Source organism: Pinus tabuliformis, chromosome 8 (assembly GCF_031772625.1).
Source record: "Pinus tabuliformis cultivar Carrire ecotype Pingquan chromosome 8, CPIR1, whole genome shotgun sequence".
Lineage (NCBI taxonomy): Eukaryota > Viridiplantae > Streptophyta > Pinopsida > Pinales > Pinaceae > Pinus > Pinus tabuliformis.
In genome coordinates, this window is record NC_142294.1 from 426,054,919 (window position 1) to 426,081,206 (window position 26,288).

A 26,288-nucleotide genomic window follows, 5' to 3' on the forward strand; every position below is an offset into this window, starting at 1 on the left:
CGAAGAGGGAGTAGTGTAGTCTTCCCCACGAAGCGTAATTCAGTTAATAAAATAGGGATTCGCACGACTGCCACCTCCACATACACCACCTCCAACTTCACCACCATCACCTGCGACTTCACCCATACCACCACCACCTCCACCGCAGTTCAGCATGGAAAATTCAGTGAAACTGCCTTTGTTTAAAGGCTTCGGAAATGAGGACCCGGACCAATTTTGATTTGTCATGAAAGTTGTATGGGAAGCTCAGGGCATTATAGATGATAACATGAAGAAGGAAACATTGGTTAGTGCTTTGCAAGATTGTGCACTAACCTGGTACATCTAGTACTCTAATGATAACCCAAACACTGGAGTGGCGGATATCCAGACCCCGTTGAATAAAGAATTCAGTAGGCCTAAATCCGAGGCATGGTCAATTATGGGGTTCAAGGAAATTGCGATGAAACCAGGCGAGACACCTTGGGAATTGGATTAGAGGTTGAAGTGTAAAATCCTCGAAGCTAGTATGAACTTAACAGATGGACAACACTGTAAGTGGTTCGTGGCTTCGCTCCTGCCACACCTAAGGGTTGCACTGTCACAAAACAAGGTATAAGCCTCTATGACAATGGCTGCACGCTACTGCTTTAATTCTGGTGGAGTTGAAGGTTGGGCCTTCAACTGTAATTCTGTAATCTGTAGATTCAGATCTAGCTAAAACCTAGCTAGTTGTGTATGAGTGTCACACACCCTTGTATCAAGCTTGCAGATGCGCACCTCGACCGGTTCTTTCTCAATAATGGCCAACTCTAGGACCATTCAGCATGCCTCCTCCACAACCTGAATTATGCGCTTGTTTTGGTTGGTTACCTTGGTCATAGTGGTGATGGCAGAGTCTTGTTGTAGGGCCATCTGCTCATTGTCAATCCTCTGCTCACTGATCACCTGTAAAGCATAGTTTTCGCGAGACCTCAGCTCTGAAATCACTCCATCCTGCAATAGGTGGAGCACCTCACCAGGGAGTGTTATAGCTCCAAATCTCACTCTTGATGTTTGTGATGTTGCACTCATGGCCTAGGGCAACTCCTCCTTCCAGACCTGGTCCAGATACTTAAAAAATAGTGTTTTATTCCCTATACGCGACATTTCCCTAAGCTAAACGTGTGTGTACGCGGGTCTGTGTATTCCCAACCTGCGTATATTTCTTAAAACACTTAAAAAAAATTAAATCTCCTAAATTTTGGGTGGAGATCATGAGTTTTACCTGTTGATTACCTATTAGTGCCTGTGGCCCAACTGTTCCCAACGAATTCCCAACTAAAAAAATACTTTGGGAGAAGTATAAAAAGGCTTCAATGGGAAGGCCTAAGGGAGGAGAAGAGAGACAAAGATCACTCTACTGAGATTCTCCCTGACCAACTCTGAAGATCTTTGTGCTTCCAACACTTCCCCCATTATAGGAAACCCTTGTTTCCTTATGTTATGATGTCTTTATACTACTTGAGATATCTTGGAGTAAGTCATGGAAGCAGTTTGTTGAAGGCTTGAGACTGGACAAATCCGGAGAACGGTTCCACTTGGAGCCTGCGAAAGGAAGACTCAGGTGAAATCATTCCTTTCTGTACTTTAGTTATCTATAATAAAAAAAACACTTGTCTTGTTCTTGATACAAATCTTCTTCATGTTTATGATATCAATGTTATGATTCACATATGAATGGTTGTTTTAATTATATAACTAACTACCTTTCAATATGCTATGAAGATGATTTCTTTATGATGCTTGGTCAATATACTGCTGTGCTTTCTGGAATTGATTGTTTTGCAGGTTGAAGGACTAAAAGGAACTCTAAGAGGGTTTGGACCCTGGCTGGATCTTCCCAAATGAAGGACCCCCAGGTGCACCTCTCTTCGTGTAGTTTGTTTATATTAGCATCATGGTTGTGTGGAATGTGTGTTTTTCTTTGTAGATAACCTCCGATCTACTAGGGTATTAACCCAAGACCCTAGGGGAATTTATCCCTTAATAGAATTGGCGACTCCACTGGGGAAAACAGTATTTTTGTTCCTAGTTTGGGTTTGTTCAAGCCAATCAGGGCTCAGCTGTTTATTTGCTTGCTGTGACTATGTAGTCTGTTCCCGTAGGAACTTGAATTGTAAGTTTGATCAGTTTCCTCATATTGTTTTTTGTTTTTTCTTGTAATCTTTTATATACATTGTTTTTCCTGTTTACAGAAGTGTATATACGCATGTTTCCTTAAGTGAACCCACGTATACGCAGGTTTCCTTAGGCTGAATAGTATATACACGCAGCTGTGCACCAACGCAGTCACGTATACCCTAAAATTTTAAAGATTTTTCAAATATTTTTATGTGTGTAGATCTTTCTGCTAGTCAGAAACAATCTTGAATAGTTACTTTTCTGTGTTAGTCTTTATTTTTACAGCAAGTACATGATTTCAAACTCTCTCCGGTTGTGGAAAGTGTTGGTCTTGTTTTGTTTTGTTGCAAGCGTCATCTTTTTTGTTTAAGCACACAAGATTTCTTGCTAGGAATCTTGGCTGCTCTGGTCTTCCAGGGCAGAAAGATTGATCTCAATCTTTGTGTCAAATCTTGTTTTGGTGACTTTTTTGTTTTCATGTCAAAACTACATCTTTATGACCATCTGCTTTTCTTACTTTCCGAAAGTTGTTGATTCACACTTTCTTGAAAGTTGTCTTTTCGATCTTTTGGTCTTTATTGCCAAGCTCTTGTTGCTGCTTTTTTATTGTTAAGAGCATCTTGAAACACATTTTTTGTTGAGTTTTCACTTGTTTTGTGTTGTAAACTTGCAAAGTGTTTTTTTGCCTATTCTTCAATCATAAAGTTTCAGTCTTAGTTGGAGCACTTTTGAAAAGTCATTTTTGTTTTCGCTTTTGAAGAAAACTTCTTGAAAACTTGGTTTTTTCTTTCTTTGGCCTTGTTTGAATTTAGTTTCCTTTTTGCGAGTGAAAATGCATTTTTGTTTGTCTTGAAACTTGCTTTTAATGTTTGGATGAAAATGAGAATTAGCAACTTATATTCTATCTAAACATCTTAAGTGGCAAATTAGAATTGATAAACAAGCTACTTTCATTTCTTGATTTAGAGTAGTTTTAAGTTTTGCATCACCATGTATTCATTGCATTATGATAAATTTGTGCATCTTTTAGGGCATCCATAGTTTTGTTAATTGTTGTGAGTGTGAAACTTGAGTAAAAGAAAAGAAAAGAAAAATTTGTTGCTTTCTTTGAAGTTCCTCTAAACCTAGTAGAAATTTCTTTCATCAAAGAACAAAACGAGTGCATTTGTATATAGTTTGGTTTTTATTAATTTCTTTTGCGTCAAAACACCACAAGTTTCATTTATGCTTATCCCTTGACTTAAGAACAGCCCATTTAAAAACAAACACTAATTAAAATACACTAAAACTATTTTATAATTGTCAAGTTAGACACACCAACAAGTTTTAGGATATTTTAGGGCCTTGGATTAGGCGAGTGAAGAGAAAACTCTCCAATGCCATTTAAATTGTCAAACATAGGAGTCTGAATAGTGAGTGCAAATCCAATAGCGTTAGCGAGACCAGGAAAGCTCTGGATCTGGGAGTTAAGCACGAGGGTTTTTGAAGATAAGGAAGAGAGATACCCCCTCTCCTACTTGTCGGATCTTACCTCAAGACTGTTCCGCTTGGCTTCTGACACGAGTTGGTAACCTTAGTTGCTACTCCTAGGGATCTACATAGGTGGCTGCGGAGGGGAATCCCATGGCACCTTAGGTCAACGTTGTGTCACTCTCAATGGTACTACTGGAGGGCACCCTTGCGAAGCTTGGGGGCTTGCACCGGCGCAAGTTGTTGTTAGGAGGTCAGCATAACTTCCTCTGTTACCTTCACTGGTGGGATTGGGCCGTCATTATCCCAGACTATCTTCGGAGGGCTCCTTACTTCACTTTATTGTATTTTGGTGTCCGATCCTCATCACCTGGAGCAGAAATACTTGAAAGTTTTTTAACTGGCTGACATATTTTAGGGACTTTTTAGTGTGTGCTTTGTGCTCTTAGTTGGCCTAGCTTTCATTTTTTCTTGAGTCTTTAATTAGATCTTAACAAAAAATTCAAAGTGGCTGATCGATCACCTATATGGTCTCAAAGGCTTCGTGGTCTTTCACCACCAAGCTTAGAGCCTTCTCCTAGAAGGCGCAGAGGTAATACTGCCGGTCAGTTTCATTTCGTGGAAGTTGACACATCGGGGATTGATCATCCCCTCGGGGGCATTAGTGTTCAAGACAGGCCTGGTACTTCCACAAAACAAGAGAGGAACACTCCAGTTCTTTCTCGAATTCTCTTTTAACCGGAAGATAACATAGAGGTAGAAGAACTCCAAGATTCGCTAGCGGCTCCAAATTCGCCCCTACCTTCTAGCTATCCAAACATATTACAATACGTTGGGACTCCGACACATAGACCATCAAGTCCAGGTCATATTACGCACTTACCATTGATGATCACTACTGGAAGCATGGCTTTTACCACAAGTGCTACAACTATGCAGACTCCAACATCAGTACAAGGGGGAGGAACTATGTCCATCCCCTCTGCATCTTTATTTGGGTCTTTTGCTAGCACATCCTTAGTTGGGTCTACCTCCATTCCTTCTACAAGTGGAAATTCCCAAGCCAATGCTTTTAGTTCTGGATTCTTCCTGTTCGACAACCATTCACAGGGTATTCTGTCAGTTCCATTTAATGTCTCCACATCCATGATGGGTGGGTCGGCTTCATTTCAGGGTTTTCCTTTTGGAAGTGGTCATATACCACATTCCAACCCAATAATAGGATCTATGCCTTTTTCTTCTACAGGACAAAGCAACAATCCTTTTCAAGGTTGGACTAACCCTACTGTTAGTGGCATGGGAACTGGGAATCCATTTTTCGGCCAATAAGGGAATAGGTCGTACTCCACAGTTAGTTCGTTTCAAAGTATTCCTCCCTTATCTTCTACTTGGAATCATTATCAAGGGTTATCGACTCCTTATAATCCTTTAGGAGGGAGCTTCGCTAGTTATGGAGGTTTTTCGGCCGGAGTTAGTTAAACTCCGAGTTTTGCTGGATCACAAGGTCCGCCTTTTGGTTTAGCTGGTTCTGTTAGTTACTTCGGGCAGCCTGGTGCCTTCCAAAATCCAGGCCAATCTTTTTAGAACTTTGGGAGCTCCGCCCAATCTGGGTGGAATCCTCAAGGTCCTCCTAGGCTTCCTTTTCTGGCAACATTGAACTTGTCAGATCTCACGAAATTAACGAATGATCCAATCAAATACAATCCAGCCTGGCCTTCAGTCCCAACCAAACTCCCTTTGGACATTCCAAAGTTCGAGGGAAAGGGCAGTGAAGACCCGGGTGACCATGTGACCACATTCCATTTGTGGCGCTCATCAAATTCCCTTATTGATGACTCGATTAGGTTGAGACTTTTTCAATGTACCTTGATTGGTAATGCAGCCAAGTGGTATATAGAGTTGCCAGGGGGCAGCTTTACATCTTTCACCAATTTAGCTAATATTTTCTTAAATCATTTCCAGTTGCCCGTCTGTTAAGATTCCGAAATTGAACTTATGGCCAATTTTCGTCAGGATACGGCAACTCACATTTCTGATCACATTCAGGAATGGAGATGGAGAAAGAGGCTCATTAAAGCCGAAATTCCTCCAGAATACCGTCTCGAATGGTTTCTGGAATCTTTACAACCTGAAATCTCTAAGGATGTCTCCCTGTCTGGAGTCTATTCTGAGGAGCAAGCTATTTTTAGGGCCCAGCAATTAGAATTGATTTATTCTCAATCAAGGATTCTACAAAAAATCTTGCCTGATGCTCTCGGGACTAAGCTTGATATAGCCAAGTCGAAGCTAGGTCTCCATGTGGATGGTATCGTTGGATTGGTAGACACAAATGCGGTGAACCTATTGAGCCAATTACAGTAGTTGTTTTTGCAAACTGCTCCTAACAACCAGGTCACATTGTCTAACCCTTCATCTTCCCAACCCTCTTCGGTTAATGCCGTCCAATCTGCCAACCCCAAAGGAAATCAAAATTCCAACGGGAAAAAGAAAGGACGAGGTAAGAAAAAGAGTCAAGATGGGAAAACACATATTTCATTAAATTTGGAAGTAGTGAATGGATCTAGAATTTAGAACTTTAACTAGATAAAGTTTTTTCAAAATGCGAAATTAGAAAGTCACTTAGTTCACTAATTTTAATGTATATATTCACCATTTTTTGTGTAAACATTATCCAGATAAAATTTATAAACCAAATTTATATAAACTTGCAAAAGAAAATATTTCACATCTTAATCTTGGATTCCTTACATTATCTATTTTAATATTTTTATGGTTTGTTTTAAAACATAAGTTTGTTAAGGTTATTTTATGAAAATAATGATGTCTATTTTACTATTATTAAGCCATTTAATTATAATCCAATACAGTAAATATCATGTATCTGTTAAGTTACGATTATTACTAAGACAATGTTGGCACAATTTAAAAGTCTATCACCTTTGCAACACTATTAACTTGGTTGAAGATTAAAAAACTCTCATAGATCATCTAGTTTATGCTCATATTGGATTTAAATTTCAAAATATTTGTGACGCTACCAACCTTCTTGATATTTTAACTAAACAAAATTATGATGCTCTTGAAACACTTCTTTTAATTCTTTTTTAGCATAACAATAAAATTCGAAATAATTTTGAGTAATATCTTTTTGCCATTCTTATATACCATATTTGGTCTTAGTGGATGATAATCATCATTATCATCATCATCATTACACACTATTGTAGGAAGTTTGCACCATTTTAGAGTTGAGGAGAAAATATTTTTTAGGATCAAAGTAAATGTTGAATGCTAGTAGTAGCATAATTTATTTTTATTTATTATTTGTACTTTTATGTTAAAAACTAAGTTGATTGAGGCTTACTTAATGAATAATAAATTAATATGCAAGATATATATTAAGTATAAAGTTATTTAATGACAAATGATCATAGTAATGTGTCCAATATATACCATCATAGATCCATCTTAAGTGTGGATGTAGGGAGCAAATTTATTCACGTGCAAACTTTTTAGAGTCCAAAATACAATGTGTTATTTTTCATTGTTCAAACTGTATTTTTGAATGCTAGATAGAGTATATATAAGACCAAATAAAAATTTTAACCATATATATATATATATATATATACATATATATATATATATACATATATATATATATATACATATATATATATATACATATATATATATATATATACATATATATATATATATATACATATATATATATATATATACATATACATATACATATATATATATATATATATATATATATATATATATATATATATATATATATATATATATATATATATATGTATGTATATATATATGAAGTTGACATTGGCATAAATTAGTTAACATAGATCTTCAAATAGTTTATCTGAATCTATAGTGAAATATTTTTGAAAAGTATAAGATTCAAACATCTAATTCACACATTTTTTTACTTCTAATTACTTTAAAACATATTATTTTTTTATTTTTCTATTTAGAACATAATTTTTATTTTAAAGGGGCATAGACGGACAAACAAACTTACACACCCCCTCATACTGGGTTGTAGAATGAGCCTCTCGACTCAATTACTAATTGTTTTAATGATCAAAATCAATCATGAATTAGAATAGTGACAAAGTAGTACAATTTGATTATTTTCAAATACAAGAGGAAAGAGAGAAAATTGACTAAACTATTATTACAAATGTTTAGTTTTTTTCATGTAGTGTTTAAGGATATTATATTGAAAAGAACATATTAACATTAATCTAAAACTTAGATTCCTTACATTAATTTTATTATCATTAATAGTTATATTTATATTTATGTATTAAATTTGACTCATGAATAATAGATTTTGTAAAAAAATTCTTACCAATAAAGTTATTTAACAATATATTAATATTGTTTTTTTTTACTATTATTGACCATTTTAAATTGACACTAACTACTTTTCCTACGTTGAGTACAAATTTATTATACGAGTACAATGTTGGCACCACTTCAAAATCTATAAGAGGAAATATTTTATAATTTTAGTTGTGTTGTTCAATGATCAAAATAATTTTTTTATAAATTAGAGTGCAACAAAATAGCAAATTTGATTTATAACAATTATAATAAGGAATATTAAGGAAAACTCACTTCAAACATTATTACAAGTGTCTAGCATTTATTTATTAAGTGTTTAAATGGCTTATATTAAATAGAATACTAGTTAGGTACTCCACTATTGTTTTAATAGACCAAGTTTAGAATATGTTTTTAAGTGCATTATTGAATATGATTATGCATATTTGATATGGTGACAAGTCATGTTGGTCAAATAAAGCTTTGAAAACTTAAATATTTTATGGCACTATCATGTAATTTGTATCAACACATGATTACATTGAAATATTAAATAATAGAAAACTCCTCCAAAAATAATATGAAGAGAATATTTGATATACAACAAATATTGAAAAGTGTGTCTACATGTATATTAATAGATCCTTCAACAAAAAAAAATTACATTCATGAATCATATAAACCTAATCTTAAGATATTCACTCAAGTAGATCAAAAATGGCTTCTACACCATATTTATTTATCTTAGTCTTCTTGCAAAGTTTTTTCTTTGGCATCCATGCCCACATTGTGGTATTAATTGGAATAGAGCCAAGTTCTATGTCATTAAGATTTGGTACCCAATATTGCTCTAAAAAATTTCCATTGTATTTCCCTGACATAAGCTTCCACCAGTCAACCTTTACATGAAGATTCTCACTTTCATTATCCGTAAAGATATCTTAGAAGGATTTTTCCATCCAAATCATCTCTCTTGCATCCTCATTTCTTGATCTAACTAGCAACATCTTTCCTTCTCAACCTCAATCATCAAATTGAATGTTGGCTTTGGCTTTTTGCATTTGGGTCCAACATATATTGGTTCATCTATCGAATTATCAAAATCTCCATCCATAATACTTGATATTACTTGGAGTGCATTACGATCAACATCAACAATGTGCCTTGTCTTGGGCCAGAAATCCTCAGAAGATGAATCACATCCATTTATTATTTGATGATCATTAGAGATTCCATCTAATGTATCAAGAACTCTTTCCCAATACACTACTTTATTTTTCCATTCCTTTGTAACAATTGGTGAATCCTCATTCCCAATAGTGTATTTCCACATTTTTATGTATGATGTTATCCCTTCCTTTAGTTATTTTAAAGAGACATCATTATGTTTGGAAGCTAAGAAAGATGGCTTCCTTATGGGAATTATAGTTTGACCTTCATCATCTATATTCCATAACTCAACTGGTTCCGACCACTTAATATCTCTAATTGTTCTTTGTACCTTAGTACTGGAACATCATTGAGTACAAGAAATTGGAAGTATTGGACATTAAGATGTCCAACTAGTGCATTTTTTCCCTCCTTGATGTATCCATTAAGGAAACTTTTGAAGTCAGAGACCTTGCCAATAAGTGTAGGCGGAAACACTCGATTTTCTTCAATTATGCGATATGTATCCATCATTTCCGATAAAGAATAAATATCTTTACTTTTTAGGTTGGAAGACATTCTTCCGTAGGTTCCATCTATGTCTTCATGGGTGTGCCCCACATGCAAGAACCCAATCGCAATAGTGATGAAGACACTAAATCTAGTTAAAAGAGATAGAAACATGAAAAGGTATTGATTCTTGTTATCACTTGCTGCATTGTCCAATTGTAACAAAAAATGTGGAGGAAGAGGTTTAAAATCAACATTTTGACTTTTTGATCTTCCATTAGATATAGAATCATCCTTGTACACTTGACATTTTGAGTAAATAGTGGTGTCAAGAAATGCATTTGTAAGTGGGTTTCTTGAACTTCCACTTTCATAAAGTAGATCACCATACATATCCATTTATGGGTCTTCAAGATCCCTTAAGCACTTTACAAGGGATGTAATAGTAAATTTTGATCCCATATGTACAAATGGTAGGGAGAAATTACCAAAACCTCTTGTCTTATGCTCATGTGTAAGCATACCTGTCAATGACAAACCTAAATTTGTTCCTACAATAGATTTTGATTTGACACGTAGCCTTGAGATCGAAGTCTTTGTTTTGTCCATTTTATCATGCATAATGCTCAAATGCTCCTTTGGAAACTGCTCTGACATAATTCTATGGGCATAGTAGCAATATCTTCCACACATAACAATCTTGTTATGTTTGTTCAGCCTACCTCATGCCTTTTCTTCCAACTATTTTGTAGTTGCTGACTTCATTTGTGCTTTCAATGCAATACATTCACTGCATTTACTAAAGTTGGTGTTCTTTGAAAATGCCACATCTCGAAACTTAGAATTCCATATCTTGCTCATTGTTGACTATGATATTGATGGGTAATTGAGATTTTGAAGAGCCTCATTGATCTCTTTTAACAAAGAATTTTGTGTATAAGTCGAAGGAAGCAATCTTAAAGGAGCATATGTTCCATCTTATTCAACTTGACGTGTTTGGTTTGGTGAAAAATCTGAATTATCCATTACAATTTTGTGTAATATTTCTATGTTTGCCACTGTGTGAGCTTGTGCTTTGCATGTGTTGGTGTTACCATGAATAGCTTTGATATGTCCATGTTGGAAATAATGCTAGTAGTTATAGAATGTGCTTTGAGGAATCTTATGTATCTTATACCATGCTTTCTTACAAATAATATTCCCATTTAATCTCATGTCCTTTACATTTCTAGCAAGAGGTGGTAGGCCATGGCCCTTTGACATGACTGTGTTTGACATGAGTGAATTCAAGGCAAATTCCCTAATACCATTTTTATTTATTTGTATCATATCCCTTCTAGCACCTGCAATGGACTTCCTATCCACATGTTGAAAACAATATTTTCTACAACATACATCTGCTGCCAAAAGTTGAATTTCTTTCTCTCATCTATTTTTGTTTGACATTTTGCATTTTTTTTGTAGCCATAACTCGTTTAATCCTTTTATATGACCTTGTTACATGCATATCAATTGAGTTTCTATATTTTTCATTACAAAGATACCCATCCCATTTGTTTAAGGGATTTGTGTCCTCTATAACATCCCATATCACCATTTCCTTGGGTGGCTCCTTGAACTTTTCCTTGACCCTTAATATCACACCTTTTTGGTCCAACAACTTATTTATTGGCCATATAACCAAAAAATGTATAGACTTATCCCCAATTCTATATATCCCACAATTTCCATCTATCTCTTCCAAAACAACACCAAATTCCATTTCACCTAGCGTTTCACCCTCAACAATGTCATCATTGTAGACATTAACTAGCATTCCTTTGGCAATGCACATTCTTGTTCCCATGCATTCATTTGTAAGAGAAACCTTTGTAAATATGAATCTAACCCTATCTTGGGGAATATTTATGGCATGGTCATGACAGTGAGGCTCCAAATTTGATTATGGCCAAACCTCATAAGATTCCAATGCACCCCCTAGTGTATGCTCAAATCCTGTTGGATGTGGTAGAGGAGCATCATGTTTTAACACCTTCTCAATTTTAACCACTATGCATCATTTCTTTACCATATTTCCATGTACTTTATGCCCAAGATCTGTATTGAATATGGAGCCCTCGCCCACCTTCACTCCATGTTGCAGAAGATCTACCTTGTCTCCAATAGAAAATGTAGAAGAAACATTTGCACCTATAAACGAATGTAAATAAGGTTAGTATTTACTCAAGAAAACACTTGTTATACTATCAATAATATTTAACATGTGCTTCAATATTTTGATTTACCTATGTCGTGTCTCAAATCTATGATCTTCCATGGATGTATGTCCCCTTCATTAACATCCTCATCAATCAAATGTGGTTGAGTGACATCAATTATCAAAATTGTAACATGAACCTGCATTAACCCTTTCTCTGACATAATAAGTTCCAGACTCTGTAGATTCGACCCTTCCTAACCCAATGACTTGATCATTAATAAGGAGATCAACATAGTCCCCTTTTGCCAAAATTATATTTTCCATTGTAGCTTGTATAAATTCTGTAACAACAACTAAATCGTAACTTGTAATTAAAAGGTTGAACCATGTAAAGTGTGACTTTATATTTTCACAAAAACACACAACTTACGAAAAAGTAATATAGATGCAATAATTTAAATAATAAGGTAGTCACATTGTATGTAATGAAACATTGTTTCCCACCATTTAGTGCGTACTACTAAAAATTACTTTACATACAAATTACACAAAAAAAATACGTATGAAGACCAAGAAATTAGAGATGTAGATTGTATCATAGAATGACAAATATCAACTCATATCAAACCACCAACTTCCTATTTAACTTTGGAAATGACACTTGTAGTTTTGATGTATGTGTATGAATAATGATCATAAGAAATTTGTAGAAGTTGAAGAACCAAAACATGGTCCTTTGGAAAATATAAGAAATTCCAAGATTGATGCTACATAATGTCTAAAATCACCATGAGAAGGAGAAATTATATTTATATTTCACTTAGTGAGGATGCTTGATGTTTGAACTTGATAATCGAAAGCCAAACTAGAGGTTTCCTTCCAAATAAAAGTTTTGGTACTGTAAATACTAGATAATTCTCATTTTTATTCTAAAAGCAAAGAAATTGCATTGGAAGAAAAATATAGTATACCTCAATAATACATTTATTCATAAACTTCAAAATTATACAAAGATCACATTATTCTCCATGGATCAAATAATTATGATTGGATTATTATGTTTATGCCAAAAGGAAAGCTATACAATTATATTTCCTTCCAACTCAAGCACAAATGTAGTGCCAACAACATCACATATTTATATACACTTCTTTTGCACTACCATTTATCTTCATAAATTGCTCCAAATTCAATAAAAGTGCACATCAAAAGATATAACTCTAACCATTGTGATTATTGAGACAATGTCACTCCTAGAGCATTGGTTGCATAACTGTAATGGTGTCTAGAAGAAAGTTAGTAATTACTAGGTATCCTTCTTGCATAATCACATATGCACTACCAAGAACAATCTCAGAGTACTAACCTTGGTGAGGGTGAAATCTTGATAGTTTTCATTTTGGCACAAGAACAAAGAAATCTAGTGCATTCTATAAATCCTTCCAACCAAAAAAAAAAAAAACTTTAAATGTAAAAGTTGAATGAAAGTGTCATGTAATTTACATAAAGTATGGTCACATGATTACATTGAAGTTGAACCAAAATGTGCATGTGTACTAAATAATATAAAAACCCTCAAAAAATAATAAGAATGGAATATTTGATATACAACAAACATTGAAAATTATTTCTGAAATATATTAATAGATCATTCAAAAGATAAAATTACATTCATGAATCATCTCCACCTAACCTCAAGATATTCTCTCAAGTAGATCAAGAATTTTATACATATTTGGAAATTTAGTGTTTTTTGGAAGAGATTTTCTAGAAATTTACCAAAGATCTAATCAATAAATATTTATACATATCCCCAATCCTACATATTTGGCAATTTCTATCTCTTTCACAAAAACACCAAATTCCATTTCACATGGTCTTTCACCCTCAACCATGTCATCCTCACAGACATTAACTATTATTCCTTTGGCAATGCACATGCTTGTTTCTTTGCAATCATGTGTAAGATAAACATTTGTGCATATGAAGGTAACCCTATCTTGGGGAATATTTATGGCATAATCATGATAGTGAGGTTCCCAATCTGATTCTGGCTAAATCTGATAAGATTCCAATACACCCCCTAGTGTATGCTCAAATCCTGTTGGATGTGGTATAGAAGCATCATGTTTTAACACCTTCTCAATTCTAACCATTATGCATCATTTATTTACCATCTTCTCATGCACCTTATACCCCAACTCTGTATTGAGGATGTAGCCCTCACCCACTTTCACTCCATCTTGCTAATGATCTACCTTGCCTCCAAGAGAAAGTGTAGAAGAACCATTTGCACCTATAAAACAAAGTAAATAAGCTTAGTATTTTCTCAAACAAAACATTTAGTATACTCTCGATAATAATTAACACATGCTTCAATATTTTGATTTACCTATGTTGGGTATCAAACCCATGATCTCCCATTGATGAATGTACCCTTCATCAACATCCTCCACAATCAAATGTGGTTGAGTGAAATCAATTATCAACATTGTATCATAGTCTACATTAACCCTTTCTCATGCATAAAAAGTTCCAAATTATGTAGATTCAACACTTCCGAGCCCAATAACTTGACCACTAATTAAGAGGTCAACGCATTCTCCTTTTGTAAATTTTATTTTTTCCATTGTAATTCTTATTAATTATGTAAAAAATCAATTGTAGTTCGTAATTAAGGTTAAACCATGTAAAGTGTGATTTTATATTTTAGTCAAAACACAACTTTCAAAAAAATAATATGGATGAAATAATTTAAGATATTATGGTAGCTATTTTGTATTCACTGTAACATTGTTCTCTATCATTTAGTGCTTGGTACAAAAATGTACTTTACATATGTGTGTAGTGTGCGTGAAGTCCTAACAATTAGATATCTATGTAGCATTATAGAATGATAGATATTAACTCATATCAAACCACCGAGTTCCTATTTGACTTTGGAAATGGCACTTGTATTATTGATGTATGTGTACAAATAATGCTCCTAAGAAAATTGGAGAACTTGTTGGAGAACTACAACATGGTCCTTCATAACATCAAAGAATGTCCAAAATTGATGCTACTTAAGATTTTTAAAAGTTAAAAGTGAAACACAAATTGTATTTATATCTCACTTAGTGAGGATATTTGATGTATAAACTTGATATTTGGAAGTCATTCTAGAAGTTTTCTTCCAAATAAAAGTTCTAGTACCATATATACTAGATAATTCTCATTTTTACTTTGAATGTTTTGAAATGTATGTTAGGACCTCCTACCATTACATATATGAGGACGTACTATTTAGGATGAATACATAGGGATGTTAAACACCTCTAGGTCCCCAAAAAGTGTAAATTTGAGTTTTGTCAGATGTGTGTGTCGATGAAGAAAAAGTGACCTTATGCATCTAGAAATTAGTGAAATTGATTTTGGAAGTTCATAGCTATATATTAGAGATGAAAGAAAAACAATACACGTTGCTAAAAAAATTGTGCTTGTCACTTTATAGTTGCATATTTGTGCATTGAAAGCAAAAACACAACATACTTCAATAATATATTTATTCATAAACTCCAACATTGGACAAAGATTGTATTTTATACATGGAATAGTCCCTATAATATGTGTGTTAAATTTAATTCTATCAAAAACATATTGCTAGCAACAACATTATAGAGCAAAAGAAGTCCAACACATTGTAGATTTCCTTAGAGCAAAAGAAATCCAAAACATTGTAGATTTCCTTCTAAATCAAACACAAGCACATTGCCAATAACAACATTACAAGGTGAAATAAATCTAACACGTGTAATATTTCCTTATAGCGTAAAGAGAAGTAAATAGCAATATTGTAGGGTGAAACAAATCTAGTGAATGCCATATTCACTTCTAGCACAGACACAAGCATGTTGTCAATAGCAACATTGCAATGTAAAACTAATCCAGTGCATGCTAGATTTCCTTCTAGAGGAAACAAAAGCAAAATGTAAGGTGAAATAAATCTAACACATGCATTGTTCTTGTGTTTGTGCGAAAAGAAAATCTAGTGGCACGCTCAATTTGTTTTACTTTGCAATACATGTGTTTATGCTAAAAGGAAATTTAGTGCATGTTGGATTTGTTTTGCTTTGCAATATTGATGTTTGTGCTAGAAACAAATCTAGCACACACTATATTTGTTTTACCCTTCGATGCTTGTATTTGTGCTTTTGTTTTACCCTGCAGTTCTTTTGCATTTGCCTTACACTAGATTCGTTTTACCTTACGATCCTTGTATTTGTGATAGAAGCAAATATAGCGTGCGCTAGATTTGTTTTACCCTACAATGATTTTGTTTGTGCTAGAAACAAATCTAATGTGTGTTGGATTTGTTTTACCATGCAATGTTTTGTTTGTGCTTTTTTTTTACCTAACAATGCTTTTGTTTCTATTTTTCCTACACTAGACTTGTTTTACCTTACAATGACTAGGTCTATGTTGGAAACAAATCTAGCACAATTTTTGTGTTTGTGCTAGAAACAAATCTAGTGGACGCTAGATTTATTTTACCCTGCAATGTTTTTGTTTGTTCTATAAACAAATCTAACCCACATTAGACTTTTTTACCCTGTAATGCTTGTGATTATTCTAAAAACAAATCTAGCATACGCTAGATTTGCTTTACCTTACAATGCTTGTATTTATGCTAGAAACAAATCTAGTGTGCACTAGATTTGTTTTACCCGCCAATGTTTTTGTTTGTGCTAGAAACAAATCTAGCGAGCATTAGATTTGTTTTACCCTTTAATGCTTTTGTTTGTACTAAAAACAAATCTATCGTGCGCTAGATTTGTTTTACCCTGCAATGTTTTCGTTGGAAAAATAGAATTTTGAATTAGGCATTGGTGCAACAAGTAGCTCTCCAGAGCAAGTCGGTTGATACTCTGCAAAGCGGTAATAGAAGAAATTCTTGTTTATTGGTCACTGCTTGCTTGTGTTCCTCTGGAAATAATACACAAAATTAAAAAAATCTATCTAAGATACTTATGGGCAGTGGAACAAGATCGTCACCCATTTTCACTTACAGCATGGTCTTCCATAGCCATTCCCAAGAAAATGGGACGATGAGGCTTAAAAAATATCATTTGGTTCTCTAAGGCTCTTGCTAAAAAAGGTGTCTGGAAATTGCTTCAAGTTACGGGGTTGTGGCCGCAAGTCATAGCAAACAAATATATTTGCCCCTATTCAACAATGGATTGGATTCATACTCCCAGGTGATTTCCACCCTCTGGATCATTGGTTTGGAAAGCTCTTAAAAATTACGCTTCAGTCATACTACAAGGTCTCAGATGGCAAATTGGAGATGGTACAAATCTTCTTGTAGGGAAAGATCCCTGAATAGGTTGTGGGGATTCTCATATACTCTCTGATCAACTCATCCAAGCTCCTTCACACTCAAAGAATCTTCTTCTTAAATCAGGCCTCTGATCATATGGGTCTGATGGGTTGCCTAGCTTGGAGGCAATTCGTTGACCTACTATTGGAAGGGGCTCTAACTGAAGAATGGAACAAATATATTGAAGCTCTTAGTAATAATATGGTATCTCTCTCAAATTCTAAAGACACTCTAGTCTGGTCAAACACCCCCTCGAGTAGCTGCAATCACAAGTTTGGTTATTTGTCTTTAGCCCGTCAACCTCAGGCTTACCCTCCTCCCTGGTGGGTTAAAAAGATCTAGAATCAAAACTATTCACCTAAAACTAAATTATTCATGTGGTTTCTCCTTAAAAACGAAGTGCCAACATGGGATATCTTACAAAAAAGGTTTTGCTTTATGCCCAGTAGATGCCCACTTTGCTTGAGGACATCCCACATCTCTTCATAAATTTCCCCTTCACTATCAGAGTATGGCTTGAAATTCAGAAGTATATTGGTAACTCACATCAATGGCATGGGGACTCTATGGATATGTGTAAAAAAATGGCTATAAAGAAAACATCCAAAAAAGATATGAGCTCTCCCTTTAATGGTCACTTGGGGCATATGGCTGGAAAGGAACAGCTCCATTTTCGAAAATCAAGGACAATCCTTTCTCAAATTCCTTCCTAATATTTCCTCCAAATGTCTTAAAATGCAAAACAAAATTCAAACATCATCCTTAAACATCTCTCTTAAATATAACGTTGGACCATAAATTCTTCACTTTTATTGTTATCGGCTCTGGAATGATTTTTCTATATGCAATTATATAATGAAATATGTGTGCACTAATGAAAAAACATTGAGTTTCATTTTTCATAATCACAAACAATGAAAAAAGAATCACACGTAACTAGCATCATTTTGGAAATTTTATATTCATTAAAAATCTTTAACATGTTTTCCTCCCATATCTCATAAAAAGGCGTGAATTTTTTTATATACTGTCCAATAAGCCCAAGGATCGCATACCTTTTAAAACTTTGCATTACCATTATATGTTTCTCCTTGAAGATATATAATATGTTTCTTCTTTAACATATATATTATGTTTCGCATTTCTTAATATTTGACAAAATACTAAAGTTGAAAAGAATATAAAATCTCACTTTTTAGAATATTTTATGATATAAGAGATTGATTTAAGTGATGTTTTGGGTTAGGAGAGGTTAGCTTTATATAATAAAAAAATATTAACAATTTTAAAGTCTAAATTTTGACAATTCAACATAATTTGGCTTTACATAATAATAAAAAAGAAATTAAGAATTTTTATTTCATATATCTTATTCATAACATTTTAATGGTTTATTCATATAGTAATAAAAAAATTCATATTTATAGGCAATTTGAAAATGATAATTTTAAGAGTGTTTACATCTAAAAAGCGCGGGAATAGTTTGAGATATGGTAGCACACACTATCCCATCATTGTGAGTTTTTAATACCATGAAAATGATCATTCAAGAGTGTTTACAGTGAGGGAATAGTTTGAGATATGATAGAACACATTATCCCATCATTGTGAGTTTTTAATACCATGTTTGTTAACTAGTGAGAAAAAATCACATGGAGAGAACATAGAAAAATAATCCAATGTAGAGAATAAAAAATAAATAAAAAAACAAGAAAAAACAAAAACAAAATTTGTAAGAAAAATTCATAAAACAAATATTATATACTTTTAAATTTTATATTTGTAATCTAACTTAAAAAATTAACATACTCGTAGAGGAGCTAATTTATTTGCAGATATTTCCTGGTACCTAAAGCCATCACTTATATTTTATTAATTTATAGATAATTATATTTTATTAATTTATAAGTAAATAAACAATTAACACTGTAAATTGTTACACAATTAATGCTATATAAAAAAGGTTAAAATTTTATCTATGATTTAGTATTAATGTTTTAACATGGTCTATGATGAAGCCATTATCACCTAAATCAATTTAAACTATTTATGATTTAATATTCAATAATCCAACAAAACTACAATGAACATCTTCCACAAGCTTATCATCTTTATAACATATATTGCTTCAGCTGAGATTCGAGTGTGTCGATTTTGTTTCATAACTACGGGTTATCGCTCTGTATAATTTTATTGGTATTAACGTGACCTCGGAGAATTTTTTTGATGAGATAAGAAAAACGCTCTGATCGAAGGATGGTAATGTATTCATAGAAATCATTGGAAAAAATCATTTGGGTATGAGGATTTTCAGGATTTCAATGGAAATCTGGATGTGGGATGCGATGTTATGATGTGGGTTGAAGAGATTGAGCTCTTTCTTTTTCTGGATTATGGGATTTGAATGCAGGAGTTGTTTCTATGGATGATAAAATTATGAGATTGAGGATTCTGGTCTTTGAATGCAGAAATTGCTTCTCTGGATGATAAACTTGTTCTTTTTTTATAAACAGTTGTGGGGATTCTCCTAAGTTTTTATTGATTTCTCTTTTGCGTATCATTCTTGTCATTGTCAACCCCATTATCATAACAATGTATGGGATGAGAAAGACAGGGATGGGATCAGTGAGGGCTCAATCTCTTTGTTGTCATCAGAGTCCAAGTGGGTTGATGGCAATGAAATGGAAGGGGAATCCCCAAGGTGGTCTGTTGACGATGATCAGACAGGACACAAAATGAGGCATGGGATCATTCTGAAGACCAAGTGAGTGGATTCCTTTGATGTGGAGGCCATGGAGGTGCCTGGTGTTCATAAGGGCCATGATAAGGACCTTTCATTAGGATGGATGCTCGGCTTGGCATTCCAAACACTTGGAGTGGTCTATGGTGATATGGGTACCAACCCCTTGTATGTTTTCACTAGTGTATTCATCCAAGCTCGTACCAAAGGAGAGGAAGATGTTTTGGGTGCATTAGCTTTAGTGATGTACACAATATACCTTGTCCCTTTGGCTAAATATGTGTTCATGATGCTCAAAGCCAATGACAATGGTGAAGGGGGGACATTTTCCTTGTACTCTTTGATTTGCATATATGCAAAGGTCAATCTTCTCCCCAACCAGCAACCATCAGATGAAAAAAATTCTAGTTTCAAGCTCAAGTTGCCCACCCCGGAACTGGAAAGATGATTAAGAATCAAAGAAAGCCTTCAGAGAAGTACAAAATTGAAGACCCTACTGCTACTCTTGTTTCTCATGGGTACTTCCATGGTAATTGGGGATGGCATACTTACACCTGCAATATCAGTCATGTCTGTTGTGAGTGGCCTGCAAGATGAAATATCTAGCTTTACGGAAGACACAGTGGTCATTGTCTCAATCATATTCCTAGTGATCTTGTTCAGCATAAAACAGTTTGGTACAAGCAAAGTAGGCATGACATTTTCTCCGACACTCATGATATGGTTTTTCTCTATTGGTTCTATTGGACTTTACAATATTATTTAACATGACATGACAATTTTAAGGCCATTCAATCCTGTTTATATCTATTACTTTTTCAAGAGGAACACTATCAAAGCATGGATGTCCCTAGGAGGTTGCGTGTTATACATAATAGGAGCTGAAGCTATGTTTGCTAATTTGGGTCACTTCTCAGTAAGATCCATCCAGATAGCCGTCACATGTGTAGTATTCCCATGCCTACTATTGGCTTACATGGATCAAGTTGCATATCTTATGAAGCATCCCTCTATGGTGGAGAAGGTATTCTATGCTTCAATTCCAGATGGTTTTATCTAGCCAGTCTTCATGATAGCTACTGTTGTTGCCATGATTGCAAGCCAGGCAATGATCTTGGCAACAATTTCATCTATTAAAATGTCCATGGCCCTAGGATGCTTTCCCAGATTGAAAATAATTCACACATCCCGACGGTTCATGGGTCAAATCTACATTCTTGTCATCAACTGGGTTCTAATGATAGTGTGTGTCTTGTTATGTGATTGTTTTAGGAGCACGGCCAAGATATCAAATGCATATGGCATTGCAAAGGTAGGGATGATGATGGTGACTACAAGCCTAGTGACTCTTGTCATGGTTCTTATATGGGCAAAAAAATATATTCCTTGTGATTGGATTTCCTGTTCTATTTGGATCAATTGAGCTGATTTATTTTTCTGCAGTTTTGATGAAAGTGGAGGAAAATGGTTGGATAAATGGTTTTTGCCACCTGCTTCCTTCTTGTGATGTACATTTGGAACTATGGAAGTGTCCTGAATTATCAAGAGTTGTATATCTTGTTGGTCACGGAGATGTCAAGGCTAGAAAGGATTCATGGTTTCTTAAGAAACTGGTTATAATCTACTTCTATGCTTTCATGAGGGCAAACTGCAGGGCAGGCCCTGCAAGCCTCAGTGTACCTCACACCAATCTCTTGCAAGTTAGCATGACATATACTATCTAACTTGAAGGTTTCCATGAATTAGACATGCTGAATGTTTTTCAAGAACCAAGTCACAACATCAATATGGTGATGGATAACAAAGATTTCCTTGAAGGTGGCAGAGATGAAGTGAATTTTAATGTGAAGTTAATAATCATAAGTTTTGTTGTCGACCAAGATCTTCATTACTTAGTCCTTGATTTTGTTTGCTAGAGAATAATAGCCATTCCTACGATTAATCACTGATATTTATGCACAAAGACACCATTCTTTTTTCGATGAAGGTGATAGGTGGCATTTTATATGCATAGTTAAGCCTAAGATAAGCCATGTTTTCTACATAAGAAAGTTATATTAGGTTATATCCATGAAAATGAGAGGAAGATGACATTGCTTGTTTCCTCATATAGCTAACCATCGCTCAATAACTTTGGATGGTTCTCCACCTCATTCATTACATCATTGCTTAAGAACATTGGATGCTTCTCCATTTCTTTTGACATCATGTATTGATTATGTTGTTGATGGAGGTTTTACACTAGGTTTTTCAACATCGAGCTTACTAGTACGAATCTTACTAGGGCTTGCACCACCGAGGTTATTAGTAAGAATCTCATGAGGTTTGCATAGCCATGATTATTAGAATCAAAATAGTAGGATTTGCACTAAAAGACAATTCATAGAGCTTTCCTGCTGGCGAGAAAATCAGAAGTTCAACTTCTGCAGTGCAGAGCACCGAGAGCTCGTAAGCTTTCTTCAGCAATCCACTTACGTTTGGAAAATGTTGCCTGCCTGCTGGTGATGTTCTCAATCCTCTTCCTCTGCATCTTTCCCCTCACTATTCTTGTATGTCATCTTTCGTTTTTCCCTCTAAACAAACCCTCTCAAATCGAGAAAGCAGAACAAGTCACTCGATGAGAATCCAATTATCGCTTCTAACGATAACCCAATACGATACCAGAAGTGATCACACAAAACCTCATTGACTCTTCATTTGTTTGGAAAAGAGCCAAGCATATACTTCTGATGAGGGTTTCCGTCTCAAGTCTGGCTCGCAGGACGTTGCTTAGTCAATTGCAAGAAAAATTTTCCACCTGCCTGTCACATACGGTCTGTCACACTATATATTAAAATTAGGGACAATCCTTTCTCGGAGTGGACAATCCATTTGAATGCATTGATCAATGCTTTGTGCAACACTGGTAGAGTGGGCCATGCAAGGAACTATCTAATGGAGATGAAAAATTTTAAATCCTGATATAGTTTGCTATAGGGCATTCATTGGAGGCCTATGCAAGATGGGTATCATGGATGAGATAGTGAATCAACTAGAGATAATGATTAGAAAGGTTCTCTCACCCACATATGCTCTGTACTCTTCACTCATCAAAGCTTGCTGCAAATCAAATAAATTTCAAGCCACTGCCCAGATACTGAACCAAATGCTTAGGGAACGTATTGTTCCGAGTTATGCAAGTTTTATCTATGGCATGCATCATCTTGGGAAGGTAGGAAAAAAAAATGAGGCATAAAAAGTTCCTGAGGAAGTGATAGATTTTAAATTATCTGTACATGTTAAAGTATACACAGAAGTAATGTCTACTCTATTTCAGGCTAGTGAAGTGGAAAAATCATTACAATTAGAAGACAAAATAATTAGAAGAGGTTGTGAAACTGACTTTTTGACTCTGTAAAACAGTGTTTCTCTAAGGGAAAAATTGATGAGGTATCCAAGCTTTTAGAAGGCATAAACCAAAGATATCTGGTACCAGGTATTACATTATGAAAAAATTAAAATGGTCAGATTTATTGTTTTTCCAAGAAGACCACTCTTGCTTGAAGGAATGGAGAGGGCTCTGCTCGTAAGAAAGTACTGAACCAAGACCATTGTCAAAAAATGTTGAACCAAGAGTATTGTTAAAATGCAATGTTGCTTAGTTGCATGAAAATTTAATTGTCCAAAATTTATTTTTGGACCCTTTGCTGGCAAAATTTCATATAAAGGTATGCCCTTTTGCCTTATAACATGATGATTTTAATGAAAATGGAGGAAGGGAATCAATTTCAGAGAATCAACTGAAGTTAAAAAATATTAGATTATCAATTATAATCCATAGGAAGGGAGGAAAATAAAGGGTATGGTTGTGCTTAGCCTAAAACGTTTGCCTCTCATTTGAGAACTTTGAAAAACTCAACCTTATTTCTGAATCTATAAACACAACTCTAAGTTTACATCTCAGTTTACATGTAAAGATTCAGTTTAAAGCGAATCTAGAAATAAGAATAAGCAAATCCGGAACTAAGAATTTGAAGCATTATTGTGGCAGAGCAAGGCAACTAAAATTTGAGTGCGTGGGAACAAACTGGGATCTAGAACATGGAAAACTCACCAAAAAAAACAACAAATATTGTGGAAAGCGGAAAAGAGGAAAAAGTGTATCATTCCTTTGTTAATTCTCATACAGAATACAAATTAGATGCATGGTGTGAAGGAAAATGAAATTTACAGGTCTTTGGTTGAAATTTATTGGTGTATCTGTACGTCTGGCCCCAAATCATTTTTAGGTATCATACCTGTAATTATGGGTAAGGCCATATTTAATTTGATTTATTTGAAACTAGGTTTGTGGTTAATTCCAACCTAGGAAAACTTGATATGTAGGTTCAATAACCTTCTTGTGTTGTATGCCTTCATTGTGTAGGCTCATAACCCTCTTGCTGTGTGTGCCCTTGTTATGTGAGCCAATAACCCCTTTTGAGAGGATGCCTCATTCGAGTTCAACTCGAGCTCTCATTTGTCTCATCTCATCTTGTGGTTGGAATTTTCCCACACTCTTGCATCTATGTTTTAACTTTTCAGCACAATTGTAATTGGGTTTTGCTCTCTCTGGTGCACTTTTGAGGAGGCTATTTCAATATTTTGGATGAGATTTGGTTCCATCACTTCTCTCATTGACCCTTGTAAATATCAATGGTCATAGGTTATGTAACAAATTCACATGCTTTCATAACTTCCAGTGTTGTAAGTCACAGCTGCAATAGTAGTTCATTGCGGCACCATAGGTTTTGGTATCAAGTTCTTCTGGATTATCTGTGATTAAATCCACTTCTGGTCATTATTTCAAACCTTCTATCAACAATTCTTTTTCAGGACAAGACAATGTCAAGGAAATTAACACGCCTCTCTACTGTTATTTATATTAATATTTATTCAACTATCGTTGGTTGAATGATTATCAACTTTTCCATAGAATTCATCACCTCATAACTCCTTTAGAAACCATTATATTCATCTTGTTCTTAACAGTAACAACCCCCCAATTTTAAGAGTTGTTATCAAGCGCTGGGAGCTATTTCCACAAATGCAACATTTTGGCAAACATTTCTTTATCCACCCAGGACACACACATTCATTTATCCATTTAAGGCATGTTCACATTCAACAACATTCCAAGAAAAATACAGTGAAACATGGCATGTAAACTAATGCAGCCTTGCAGGTACACACATATCTATTACTCTTTCATATTCACAAACTTAAACTATCAATTGATCGTCTTTATATTCATCGACTTTCAAACTTAATAAATAAAATCAGCCCAAGACAGACTAAGAGTAAGACCTAAGAACTATAATTATCATGGACACCATAAATAACATGCACAAACCAAAGAGAGCGTACAAGGCATAGCACTAAAACCATTGATGATGTTAATAACATAGTGCGTGAGGATGCCATCACATCATACCGAGAACTTCCAGATCGGAAAAAATTAATAAATAAAATCAGCCTAAGACAGTGACTAAGACTAAGACCTAAGAACTGTAATTATCATGGACACCATATTTAACAAACACAAACCAAAGAGGGCTTACAAGGCATAACACTAAAACCATTGATGATGTTAATAACAGAGTGCAGGAGGATGCTATCGCATCATACCGAGAACCTCCAGATTGGCAAAACTTTGGGCACATGTAATGCCTTATAAACCACTTCGTCCATACACACATAATTAGGAGGGGAGTCTTAATGTGGAATTAGATCCCAACATAAGGATAAGCCACTATATGGATGTGGAATCAGATGTCCAACCATGGATACTTAAGATAAATCCATATGAGGTTTTAGTAGTAAACTTTGCATTCCAACTGCATCACATGCTCAATCAAAGTGTGTCCACAAAGAACCCATGTGACCGGCTTCTGAGGATGGTGAAGTCTCTCCACCCTAAAGTAGTCACACTAGTAAAACAAGAGGTTAACACTAATAATACACCTTTCATCCCCCTGTCCATGGAAGCATTAAACTATTACTCATCAGTGTTTGAGTCGCTAGATGCTACACTTAAAAGGGATAGCAGAAATTGTATGAATGTTGCAAAACAATGCCTTGCCTAAGACACAGTGAACATAATTGCTTGTGAGGGAGAAGAAAGGATTGAGAGGTATGAAGTTACAGGAAAATGGAGAGCTAGAGTGACTATGGCAGGATTTAGTGTATATCATCTCAGTGCTAATGTTAAGGACACAGTTAAATCTTTGCTCTGTTAATCATATTGCAATAGCTATAAGACTAAGGAAGAAGGAGGAGCTATGTATTTACTATTTTGGATGGTTGGACAAATTCTCATTGCAACATCTGCTTGGCATTGA

The 26,288-nt window shown here is 34.7% G+C and overlaps 2 pseudogenes; both read left to right on the forward strand.

The window, feature by feature from the left end:
• The first annotated feature begins 610 nt into the window (after positions 1-610).
• On the forward strand, positions 611-21,549 carry LOC149235870 (putative potassium transporter 12 pseudogene; annotated as a pseudogene).
• Positions 21,550-25,703: 4,154 nt separating this feature from the next.
• On the forward strand, positions 25,704-26,288 carry LOC149235871 (scarecrow-like protein 1 pseudogene; annotated as a pseudogene).